At 40.7% G+C, this 12,478-nt stretch overlaps 1 pseudogene; it reads left to right on the top strand.

The window, feature by feature from the left end:
• The first annotated feature begins 1,514 nt into the window (after positions 1-1,514).
• On the top strand, positions 1,515-7,914 carry LOC140851765 (probable methyltransferase PMT24; annotated as a pseudogene).
• Positions 7,915-12,478: the final 4,564 nt, after the last annotated feature.

Consider the following 12,478-nt stretch of genomic DNA (forward strand, 5'->3'; position numbering starts at 1 on the left):
CTCCCGCCTCACTTTATCTTAACCTCGTCTTTCCCCAAAACGAAAGATGAAAGCGCTGCTGACGTCGGCAAACGTTTTTCCCTCCACCTTTTCAGCTCCCGTCGTTAAACTCTTCTGGAGGAACACCTGACACGAAGCCCCTTCGAAAACGGGACTCGTGTGGCCAGCCACCTCTCCCTCGCTTCCACTCCCTCGTCCGTTTCCCCGCCATCGGAAAAATAAATATAAAATGAAAGAAATACCTTTTTTTAGAAAAAAATTTCCTCAAAATGTCGAAATACATGGCAGATATTTTTCAGAATAAAAATGGAATGTTTCAATTAGAAAATTTCTCTCTCTCTTTTTTTATATATATATATATAAAAGGGAGGCTTAGAACATAGCCGCCCAGCTTTTATTGAGGACCGACTCCTCTGTCCCATTCTTGCGATCGGGGAAGCCCTTTTGTTCTATTTTTTTTTTTCCTTCTATTTTTCTCCAGATCCGGAGTGCTTCCAGCTGAGGGTAAATCTAGGTTTTTCTCTGCTTTCGATATCTTTAACTATGCATCTATTCCTCGTCTTCATGAAATTTTTGGATTTTAAATGCTTGTTAGATGATCTTTAGGTTTCTGATGGATTCTATGCGGAATTTATGTCGTGGCAAATGCTACTGTTTTTTGTGACATTTGTGATACATATATTTGTGTGGATTTCTTTTATGGTTCTGAGTGTTATTTTGTTGGAATGGTAGGAGCTTAAGTGAATTTCTTTTTATTATGGGATATTCCACTTGGATAATTTGTATCTTTTAATGCAATGGGAAGATTTGATGCAGATCTGGAGCGTTTAAACTTTCATAATACAAGTTTAAATTTTCGATATCATGGCTCCGTCGATTAATTTCTTTGATCTATTTAATCATCTATCAGTTTTCATTTTCAGATTTCACTTTTTTCTTTTTGTCTGTGACATTAATACAATGCGGAAGTTTTCTTCTACAAATTGTGCGATGGCGTTTATGATCTCATTGCTTGCTAATAATATTCTCTAGCTGAATGTCTTCTATAGAAATCAAGAGCTATTTAACCGGTCAGGCATTCTGTTGCTTTGCTGTTGTTATAATCTACTCTTCGTTAAGGTTATTATCTATATGTTTAAGGTTATTATCTATATGTTTGTCTGATGGAATGGCCATGGTGAAAATCTGGTTTCTTAGCGAGCATTGTCCTTTTAAACAATGGGACTTTCCTTTATAAGATTGACATTTTGGAAGCTGGGGTAATAGGTTGAGTCATTTCCTTTGTGGTCCAGTTTTAGTAGATCTGTTTTGGCAAATGTTCTGTATAATTTTCTTGGTTTAGGAATATCTCCTTTGCTGCCGTCTTTCTTTACATCTCCATAATTATCAAGAATTTGTATTTGTTGTGGGGAATCGATGTGGAATGGAGTAGGAACAGTAATGAATTGATCTTCATTTTTGACTATTTTCTTCATTGTTTCAGATATATTCTTTAAGTGGAGTCTTTATGTATAATGGCATTTGGAAGAAGCCCACGGACGACAATAGGAGGTCATCTTCGCAATGCTCAACGGCTACCCTCATCGTGTTTGTTGCTCCTTTGGCTTGGTGGGGGTATGGATGATGACATCATCAACTGTAGTTCCTGTCGACATGTCTTCATCAGGGAGCAAACAACAGGTTTCTCAGACTGATTCTAAGCAATTTGAGGATACTTCAGGAGACATACCTGATGGTGTGATGAAAAGGATGCAACATTGATAGGGATGAGTCTCCAATGAACTGATTCTGGCCTGCCCAGGACCAGAATGCGCCAGAGAAAACCACGGAAAAGAGGAGCCAAGAAAGCACAGAGGATGATTCAGAAAATGGATCAAATGGCCGGGCCTTTAGTGATGAAAATGGGAAGGGTGAAGGTGGAGAAATAGCTAAGAAAGGTGAAGACCACAATTTCAGAAGGTGGTGACATGAATACCACTGGTCAGGAGGATGGACAAGACAAAAGCAAAGAACAAAATTCTGCTGAAAACGCAGACAATGAGCCAGGAAGATAACAAAGAGAAAAATCCTGGTGAAATAGCAAATGATGATCAAAAGAAGAATCCACAACAAAATCCTGATGAATCTAACAGTAATGAGCAACAGGAAGATGGCAACAACACTGATGTAATATCGATGAAACTGCAAGTGATGAGCAAACCGATAACTTGAACAGAAAACTGATGAAACTAAAAGCAACGAGCAACAACAATCAGACAGCGACAAGATACCCATGCAAAAGGAGGAACCTGATGGTGACAAAGTGCAGGATGGAAAGGATCAAGGCCAATTAGAGCAGGAGGTTGGACAAAACCAAGACAAGGATGCTAACAAAATTTTAGAGACATCAAAACTGGGAACCAGACAAAGGATCAACTTCCAGGCGAGGTGTTTCCTGATGTAGCTCAGTCAGAGCTTCTAAATGAGACCAATACTCAGAATGGGGCATGGTCTACTCAGGCTGCAGAGTCGAGGAATGAGAAGGAAGTGCAGCTACTTCTTCATCAGAGGACAAATGTGGCATACACTTGGAAACTTTGTAATGTCACTACGGCATTTGATTATATACCTTGCTGGACAATGAGGAAGCTATCAAGAAGCTTCGATCCACTAGGCACTTTGAACATCGAAAGGCATTGTCCTGATGAGGTCCGCCTGCCTTGTCCTCTTCCAGAAGGTATAAACAGCAATTGCATGGCGAATAGCAGGGTAAGGTATGTAATACATGCGCAGTTTTTGATACTAACATATAACTGCTTCATGTTTTAGGCTCACATAAAATAGTTTTTTAAAATTTACTGCAGATATGGTACCACAATGTCCTCTCATCCACGCTTGCAGATTTTAAGGGGCACCAAAATTGGGTAAAGGTTCTGGGAGAGTACCTTACTTTTCCTGGTGGTGGAACTCAGTTCAAGAATGGTGCAATCCGCTACATCGATTTCATCAAGGAGGTTTGCTTCTTAGCTTTGTATACTCTGGCTCCATAGATCATTTTTCCTGTCTCACTAATGGTACTTTGCCTTTCATTCCTAATGATATTTTCATGGTTCATATTCATCTGGATTGTCCTCTTTTTGTCAATGATCAATTTATGTACCCATTATCTCAGCCTGGACATCATGCAGTCATTTTCATTTGCCGGTTCCATTAAAGTGGTTTTACTGGGAAGATTCCTTGTCAATGTGGTCCTATCTTTTGTCGATTGTTTATTTGTATGTGTCTGGTGTATCTGCTAATGAGTGCTTATGTTTTACAAAATGCCTGCAGCAGAATCATGCTCTTTCATGAGATATTTCCTCCATTCTTGTTTAATCCTATATCACGTGTATTGAGAATGAGGAAGTTATAGTCCATAAATCTCCTTACATAAACATGTTCACTTTGTGCCCAATTAATGTTGCACAATGTCTTGTTTTCCAACTTTGATTTTGTACATGCAATTTTATATTTTTTTAATACTTATATAGTCTGATAATCGCTTTTGAAGTTCTGTTTTCAAAGAAAGATATTTATTACTGGAATTTCTTTTTGGCATGCATAGCATGATGTCATTATCCTTTTTCCTCTGTTGCAGTCTGTGCCTGCTATAGCATGGGGAAGACAAGCCGAGTTGTATTGGACGTCGGCTGTGGAGTGGCTAGCTTTGGAGGCTATCTCTTTGAAAGAGATGTGCTTACCATGTCGTTTGCTCCTAAGGATGAGCATGAAGCCCAAGTGCAATTTGCTCTTGAAAGAGGAATTCCTGCTATCTCAGCAGTCATGGGCACCAAGAGACTTCCCTTCCCCAGCAGGGTCTTTGATGTTGTTCACTGTGCACGTTGTAGGGTCCCGTGGCACATTGAAGTACTTTCAATGTTTAGCATTAACTTTCTTTGTTTTGCAGACATTCAATCTTTGGGACTACCGATATGGTAACCTGCAGGTGGAAAGCTTTTGCTGGAGCTCAATCGACTGTTGCGGCCCGGCGGTTACTTTGTCTGGTCTGCTACTCCAGTGTACCAAAATATTCAAGAAGATGTTGAAATCTGGAGTGGTATTCTTTTTCATTTTCTCCTCCTTTTTTCCTTTTTATGTTTTCAATTATACCTGAAAATCTGATGTAGAGTTGCGAAGACAAGGATTGCAAAGGCTACTGATAATTAGAAGTCTGAAGACAGATTGCTGAATTCATTTCTTTAAAAAAGATGCTGATATCTTTTTTTCTCCCTATGGGATTCGGGCCAGCCCACTCCAGTGATTTGCTGGATTTAATAAAATAGGCCTAGTCCAGCCTAACTTAGCGATCGTATTGACCCAACCCATGAATCCTATGAGATTTGGCCCAACCATCCAAACAGACCCCAAGTATCTCAAGATGAAGCTGGCCTAGGCTTTTGACTCTCAAGAGCCACTTATAATATGGACTCTTTTATAATATAGGACTCTTTCTGCTGAATAGGCTGGTGCTAATCTGCACCAAACATTGATTGCATTTATGTGTTCCATGGATGCATCTATAATACCATTTTTTTAATGAAAATCATTCTCTTGTTCTGATTTTGTAAGATCATCTAGTAAAAGCAAACTGCTGGCAAGAGAACCTCAAAATCTACCATAATATTTGATTTTCCTAGGCCATTGAATGATGTAATACCCCTATTGAAGAGTTATGAGCCTCTAGAATTTAAGAATATCCATTCAATTCTAATTGTTACTTTGATTGGAGAGCAGAAGATACTGGGATACCAGGCTGATGGCAGGACTAACTTGTGATTTATGTGGAAAATTGATGACAGCTATGTCTTCGCTGACAAAGTCCATGTGCTGGGAAATGGTAAATAAAACAGGAAAGGAATTTGTCAACCAAGTGGGTTTAGCAGTATATAGAAAGCCCACCAATAATGAGTGCTACGAGAAAGAACAGAAAACAACCCTCCGCTCTGCCAAGAATCTGACGATCCAGATGCAGCCTGGTAAGCATCTTGTTTACAGAGTAGATTTATGCTTCTTTAACCTGCTTGCTTCATTCTCCTGCAATGTATGTGCCGTAAATGTGTTAATATTTGTGTAGGAATGTCCCCTTGCAAGCATGTATGCACAAACTGCCAGTGAGTCCTGCTGTTCGTGGATCTCAATGGCCAGAGGAATGGCCACAAAGGTTGGAAAAAGCACCTTACTGGCTAAATAGCTCACAGGTTGGGGTTTACGGTAAACCTGCCCCTGAGGACTTTGCGTAGACTATGAACACTGGAAGCGCGTTGTAAGCAAATCATATCTGAATGGAATGGGAATAAACTGGACCATTGTGAGGAATGTCATGGACATGAGATCTGTATATGGAGGGTAAGCAAAAAGCATGCGTATTTGCAGCAAACTGCAGCAATTTTTGGTTCAAATTGGATTTGCAGTTTTTCTCATATTCTAGGATTCTGCTTAATATATTTTATCATGAAACTGCTGCATAACTTTTTGATGGAAATAGTAGTTCATATATCTAGATCACCAATCTGCTCAATATTGACAATTTTCCTCTTAAATGTTTGTCAATATCATGGTCTACACTGAATTTGCTAGTTTGTATTTGAGCTTGAACAATGAGCATCATCCATCTCTTTCAAGTAATTCTTGTATGATCATAGTTCACAATTTTCTTAGTTCCTACATATTTTAAGATCATAGGTATAGAACCAGCAAGGATTCGAAAAGCTTGAACATTGGGGGTTTACCTTTACATGAACAAGAGGTGAATCTGGATTCATGAAGCCAAACTGTTGGGCTATGGCTTGATGGTTACAGTTTTTGGCAAATATGGGACCAACTAGAACTGTTCTAGTTATCGCTTACATGTCAAGAAATTCTTATGTAGATTGATAATGGAATTTCTTAGTAGAGGGTGGGCTTCAAACAAAAGCTAAGGTTGCTTCATGGTGACTGGGTCTTTGGGTTCGAAACACAGAACCAGGCTTTCTGCACGGGTAAAGTTGCATATGTTTGACCCTCACCAGACCCTGCAACAGTGTGAACCTTGTGCACTGAGATGCCTTTTTAGTGATAATGGAACTTCTGGAATAATTGGCTGAGGTTGAACTAATGTGCTATATCTTGCAGTCAGTGTTCGTATGAAGCTAAGGCAACCTACTATTTCTATATCTTCTTGAGAAAAAAATGGAGAAGGAAGACAAGCTTCCTTCCACCATTTGTTAAAAGCCCTAATTAGAGTTTTGAGTACATAAGCACGACTCTCAGCAGTTTTACTATTATTTCTCTATCAAATTGTGCTTTTGGTTTAGTTACTGCCAGATGATATCATCCATCTCCATACAGAATTTTTTCGAGTAAGTTTAAGTCATATTTTCTACTATGATCTGTGTTTTTGTTTGTAAACATTACCAGTGTTTTTGTTTGTAAACATGCCTTTTGAGTTCTAATTGTGAGTCCTATTATGCTGTCACCTTAATTGTACATTCTGTTATAATTTTTGACAGTTTTGCCGCTGCTTTGCGAGACAAGAAGGTGTGGGTTATGAATGTTGTCTCAATTGATTCACCAGATACACTTCCTGTTATTTATGAACGCGGACTTTTTGGGATGTATCATGATTGGTGCGAATCATTCAGCACCTATCCCCGAACATACGATCTTCTCCATGCTGACCATCTATTTTCCAGGCTAAAGAAGAGGTCAGCTTTGTACATTATTCTCCAGTTTACATGCTGTTTATATTATTCTTGCGTATCTACAACTAGTCCATCCAGTCTAGAAGCATGAGATCTTAATAAGATACTCTGCTATCCTTTTTCAGCATATAGAACCTATAATTAGCAATAGAAAATTGTTCCCATAAAGTTCAAACAAATTAAGACAACATTTGATTTTTAAGAATTTTCATCCTTCAGGAACTAAAATGATTTCCATCCCATGGTGCTATCTTGGTTAGTATTGCTAGTATATATCCATAAAAACCACCTTCCTTTGACGAGTCCTTTGTCACTTGAACACTGCAATTGGGTTAATGGACATTTTCTTGGCTGCTGAAAACAGAAATCTAGGCTTTCTGACTAAGCTTGCAATGTCATCAAAGATTTGTTAAGCATGGCACTTAAGATTTGAATCTCCATGACTAGGTTTTAGTATTTTTTCTGTTATGTTGTCAAAAGTATCATTGCCTTCTTGTCACGTAAAATGGGTGCTAGAAGAATTCATTAGATGATATTTTGTCGTTTATAACACTGGATGCACATGAGATATTTTGATGCCCTTCTTTCATCATATATCTGATCTGTCTCATGTGGCCAATCAGTCTATGCTGAACCTAATGAAAGAACCCTATTTCCCTCTTTCTTCAACAATGTTATCTCTAGCCTGGCCGTGCTTTTACGTTGCAGGTGCAAATTATTGCCAGTAATTGTCGAAGTGGATCGGATATTGAGACCAGAAGGGAAGCTACTTGTGAGGGACAATGCAGAGATTATTAATGAAGTTGAGAGCATAGCAAAATCGTTGCATTGGGAAATCAGAATGACCTACTCAAAGAATGACGAAGGATTGCTGTGTGTTCAGAAGACAATATGGCGGCCAAAAGAAGTAGCGTCAAGCACGACACCAATCTCTTAACATGAATGACAAATTTAATCATTTTTTTGGTAGTTAACCCATATGGTGTTGAGCTGTTTCTGCTGCTTGCTTCCTCCATTATGGTTCCTTGTTGAGCATCTGAGAGGTGATTTGTTACAACTTGATTGTTGGTTCTTATGTTTTTGGTAAATGCATTTCACTTTCAAAACCTTAGGTCTGATGTGTATAGGGACACGGTAATGCTATGGGGTGTAGACCCTAACATGAAAAAAATATTTTGTATAACATACTTCAGTGAGCTTAAAGTGCCTGTAGTAACTTGGTTCTTGCTGGTGAATGGGGTAGGTGTGAGAAATTGTTTTAAGAGATTATTAGTGCTTCTTGATGGCTTAAGTTCTGGGGTAAGATGATTAATGTTGTGGTGCCCCACGGAATCACAGAAGTAGTGCTGACTGTTCTAATGGAAAGGAAGAGAACAGCTATCTCAAAACTGCAGACTCTCAAAGACTGAAACGGTGTCAAAATTCATAAACCTCTTGTTTGTGTAGAGGATTGTCAGGCACCAAAAAGAAATTTATTGAACTACGGTGAGGAGATTATATTGTCAACTTCCAAATTTCTTCCATCTTTTGATTCCTGACTATTCTTTGCAGACAGCGAGATTAAGTTGCAAATTCTATTAATATATTATCTTGTATAAGAATATCAACATTGGCAGGTGATAATTAAGGTAAGTATGTATCATGGATAGGTGGTTAAAATCATAGTCAAGGCTTAATACAACTCAACTCAACTAAGTCTTAATTCCAAATTAGCTGGGTCGGCAAGTAAATTCATAGTCAAATCTCTCTCTCTCTCTCTCTCACTTACTGTGATGGTTATCAGTTAGATTTTTAACTGCTAGTATTATTATTTTTTTTGGTAAAGTAACTGCCAGCATTATTTGGGTAGCATTCCCTGAATGCCAAACATCATTCATTTCATGGCACACTGAACAAATTGCACCAGGAAGAGAAAATTTAGATACCGATGCAAGTCTAGATCAATGTGTTCATACAGTCGAAGCCTTATACATGGACAAATAAGCAGACCTTGCGACTATGGTAAATGGTACCCAAAAGAAAAATTGACTTGGTAATTAAAAACTGGTGCAAAGAACTTGCCACTAAGGCATCGATCAACTAATTAAAAACAAAAAACCGTTAAGAGTCAACGTGAGAGACCTGCTCTCCTCTGTTTATTGGAGCTTCGCCTACTAGCAACTAATAGACCAAAAGACAACTTTAGTTAAATGTGCACATCATTAATATCGATTTGATAAAGAATTATCTGGCCCTGACTGCTGAAATTTTAGCAACTGAATTTGTCTCATAATTTTCTATTTTTATTTACATAAATTGAGACATATGCTTGGTTTCCATCAATATGCATCCTATATTGCTATCTCTTGGAGCATGAGTGTCTGAAATATGCTTAGTCAAAGAAAGAATCAAGAGGAGCTCAAAAATAATAATACAAAGAAATAGAAGTGAAAAGAAAAAGGAGAAAAAATACGGGAAACTCGCTGAAGAATCTATTAAGCATGCGTACATATATAACTCTTCCGCTGGTGGTGTGAACGTAGTTAATGCCTTGGAGAGGTATGTGTAGTGTGTCAAGAGACTAATAATTTCTCGCATCAAAGTGGCCATCTATAATCCAAAAAAAGGGGTGGCCATCTATAAAGATACATCGAACCTAGCATGGAAGGATGAAGTTTCCGTGCTTTTGGTGCCGAAGCCTTGAAATAGCATGACACAATAGCATTTTCCTGGTACCAACTCAAAGTGGACATCATGATCCCAGTCTTTCAGGTATATATCAATAGAAACAATTAGACCAGGGGGGAGAGAACCGTTCTCCATTTCCTTAATCCTACTCTCTCTTGTCCTCTCCCTTTCTCCTCTTCCTCCTTCAAGTTGGCTTTAATATAGGAGCATGGAGGTGAACATGGGACAGAGGACCAGCTCTCCAACTGAGAAGAAACAGAAGAAAATAGAAGTACCGCCAAGAAGAGGCCAAATTAAGCGACAACTTTTCTGCTCTCTCTGTCACTGCATCGGCCTCCTCTCTAAGCGTGTCCCCTCTTATATCTTTTGTTCTTCGGATTCCTCTATGTAGTCCTGTCATCTATTTATAGATATTGTGGACTATTTTACTTTATGTTACCTACTCAACTATCGCAGGCTTTGATTTTCTATAATAATATCTTTGCAATTAGATAAAGAAAATGCGATTTATTTGGAATGGCAATGTTTCAGTTTCAGAAACAGGTTAACACTTGAGAGTTATACTTGCTCTTTCCTCTACTTCTCGTCGCCTCCCCCTTGCCGTCCCCGGCCGCCATCCCCAGCGATAGCAGCATTTCCGCCGGCGTCCACTGCTCCATCAGCTCGCATCACCATCCGGCAGGCGTTCGGGAACAGAGGAGGTGGCGGCGCCGGGGTGGAGATATAGGAAAGTTTTGAATCTTCGTAAGTAGGTGCTACTCTTCTTGCGGGCATCATCTTCTTCGCACGTCGGGAAGAAAGCATGGAGAATAATTCTTGAGATGATATTTCTTCATCAGGCAAATGCTACGGTGCTCCTTTATAATATTTTATTATAAAGGGCACCGTAGGAACCTTTTTTTTTTTTTTTCCTTCTTTCTTCTCCGCTTCTCCCTCCGCCTCCCTCTGCTTCTCCACGCCGCGGTCACCTCCCCGCCCCCGACACCGTTGGTCCTCCTTCCTCCGTCCGCAAACCCCGAACCCCCCCCCTCTCCCCCCACGGTGCCCCCTTGCGTGCAGGCCCGAACCCCGCGTGCCCGCGGGTCCTCCACCCGCGGCCAACCCCCTGGCGCCCGCGGCTCATCCGCCCCTGGCCACCCGTGGGTCGTCCGCCCCCCCGCCCCGCCTACGGTCACCCCCGCGCCCCCCTGGCCACCCGCGGCTCGTTCGTCGTCGGCCCACGCGGCCTCTCCCCCTCGGCGGTCTTCCCCCCTGCTCGTGCTGCCGCCCCCCACCCCCTTCCGGCGATCGCGCGGCCCCCCTTTCTTGCTTCTTCTCTGCCGCAGCCCCTCCTCCCCCCGTGCTCGTGCCGCCGCCAACCTCCCCCCTCCCAACCCCCCCCCCGGCCCCGACCCCGACCCCGGCCCCGGCCCAGGCCCATAGCTTCTTCTCTATGCGCTCCAGCACGCCGGCGGCGGCCCGCGGTCTTCTCCCCTCCCGGCTGGCCGGCCGGCCACAGCTTCTCCGTCGTCTTCTTCCCTCCGGCCTTCGGCGCAACACCCAACCCCAGACAGAGAATCGTTTAGAAAAAAAATTGCTGCATAAATGAACCTTAACTTTCGAAATAATTACCGCACCAGCCAGAGACATTTAGCTATTTTAAATCGATCAATATTTAATTCAATAATTTAAAATAAATAAAAATATTAAAATATTAAAATATTTCTGAAGCCTCGTAGCAAAATCCTTCTTCATCATCATTTTTATGTACCACCTGCACATGATATTTTATGAACATTTTTTTTGAAAAAAATTAGACTGAGTACGAATATGGATGTAACCAAAAGAATAAGAAAAGAAAAAAACAAAGAAAATCCCAAAACGGCACGGACATACCCGCTGCATCTGTCCATAAGACATGCTTAGCAATAAAATTAGCATCTAAATTTATGATGCTGCTCGCCTCACCATAGGTATATCTAGTGTCAACAAAGGCGCACTCACTCACTAATCTCCAGATATCATACAAAAATGGATGTATAGCAATTGTCCTAACCTGTTTTCGCATCCAACTTGCCACAATAACTAAATCTCCCTTGACAATAAGACAATTAGCTCCCAAAAGCTGCCTTGCATTCCTGATGCCCACCCACGCCCTTACAACTTAGCTCCTGTGATGGTAAGATCAAACAGATGACTCTCTCCAGCCACTATAACCCTCAAGTCCGGACCTTGAGTAATAAACTCAGCTATGCCATTGCTACCGATCATACTATTATTAAAATTGATCTTAAGGAAGCTCGAAGATAAGAGATCTCTGGTGATGAAAACTTATTAAATTGCTGCATGAGTAGATAGGGAATCTCAAGTGTGCTAAGTCATCCAAGTCATGCTAGTAAACACTGGATAAATTATCTTGATGGTCTGAATCAGAGCTTGCTTCAAAATAAACCTCATCGATGATTATCTCATCTCAAAGACACCATTATTCCGAGCCAACTAGATGTGATAAGCAATATAAGCAACTCTAATATTCAACAACCTGAAGGTCTCACCCCCATACTCCACCACAGTGCCTCAAGGAAGGACTGAATAGACGATGTTGAGTGAACAATCATTAGAAAAAAGCTAGTCCATTACCAAACTTGCACAACTCTTGAATATTGAAACAAGATGTGCTTTACCATCTCATCCTCTAACCTATAGCACAGATAAGAAAATGAGATGTCCATCCAACCTTCCAAACAGGCCGTCTCTCGAATGAACCTTGAATCTCTAAATCCATACTCTATCCAGCCTCTTAGCCGACTCCCTTCGATACAGATCATAAAGACCTCTAGCTGCCACTCTTGAAGTATAAGACGATATCCAAACCCTCACGTCTGGAGCCCCTATAAATGGGAATCGCATAGAACAACACCTTCTCTACCAGATGATCACCAAAGAGTTGAGCTACCAGCTCGACATTCCTACCCCTCCCCTCGGGTTAGAGTAAGTTATAAACCCATTTCAACTCTACAGCTTCAATGCTGACAAAAGTCGGCTTTCAACTTAACGAAAAATTAGTAATCCATGGACCTCAAATAAGATCCATAGCTTGCCTGTTGCCTACTAGCCACTTGATGCGTGCTATC

Source organism: Elaeis guineensis, chromosome 9 (genome assembly GCF_000442705.2).
Source record: "Elaeis guineensis isolate ETL-2024a chromosome 9, EG11, whole genome shotgun sequence".
Taxonomy (NCBI): Eukaryota; Viridiplantae; Streptophyta; class Magnoliopsida; order Arecales; family Arecaceae; genus Elaeis; species Elaeis guineensis.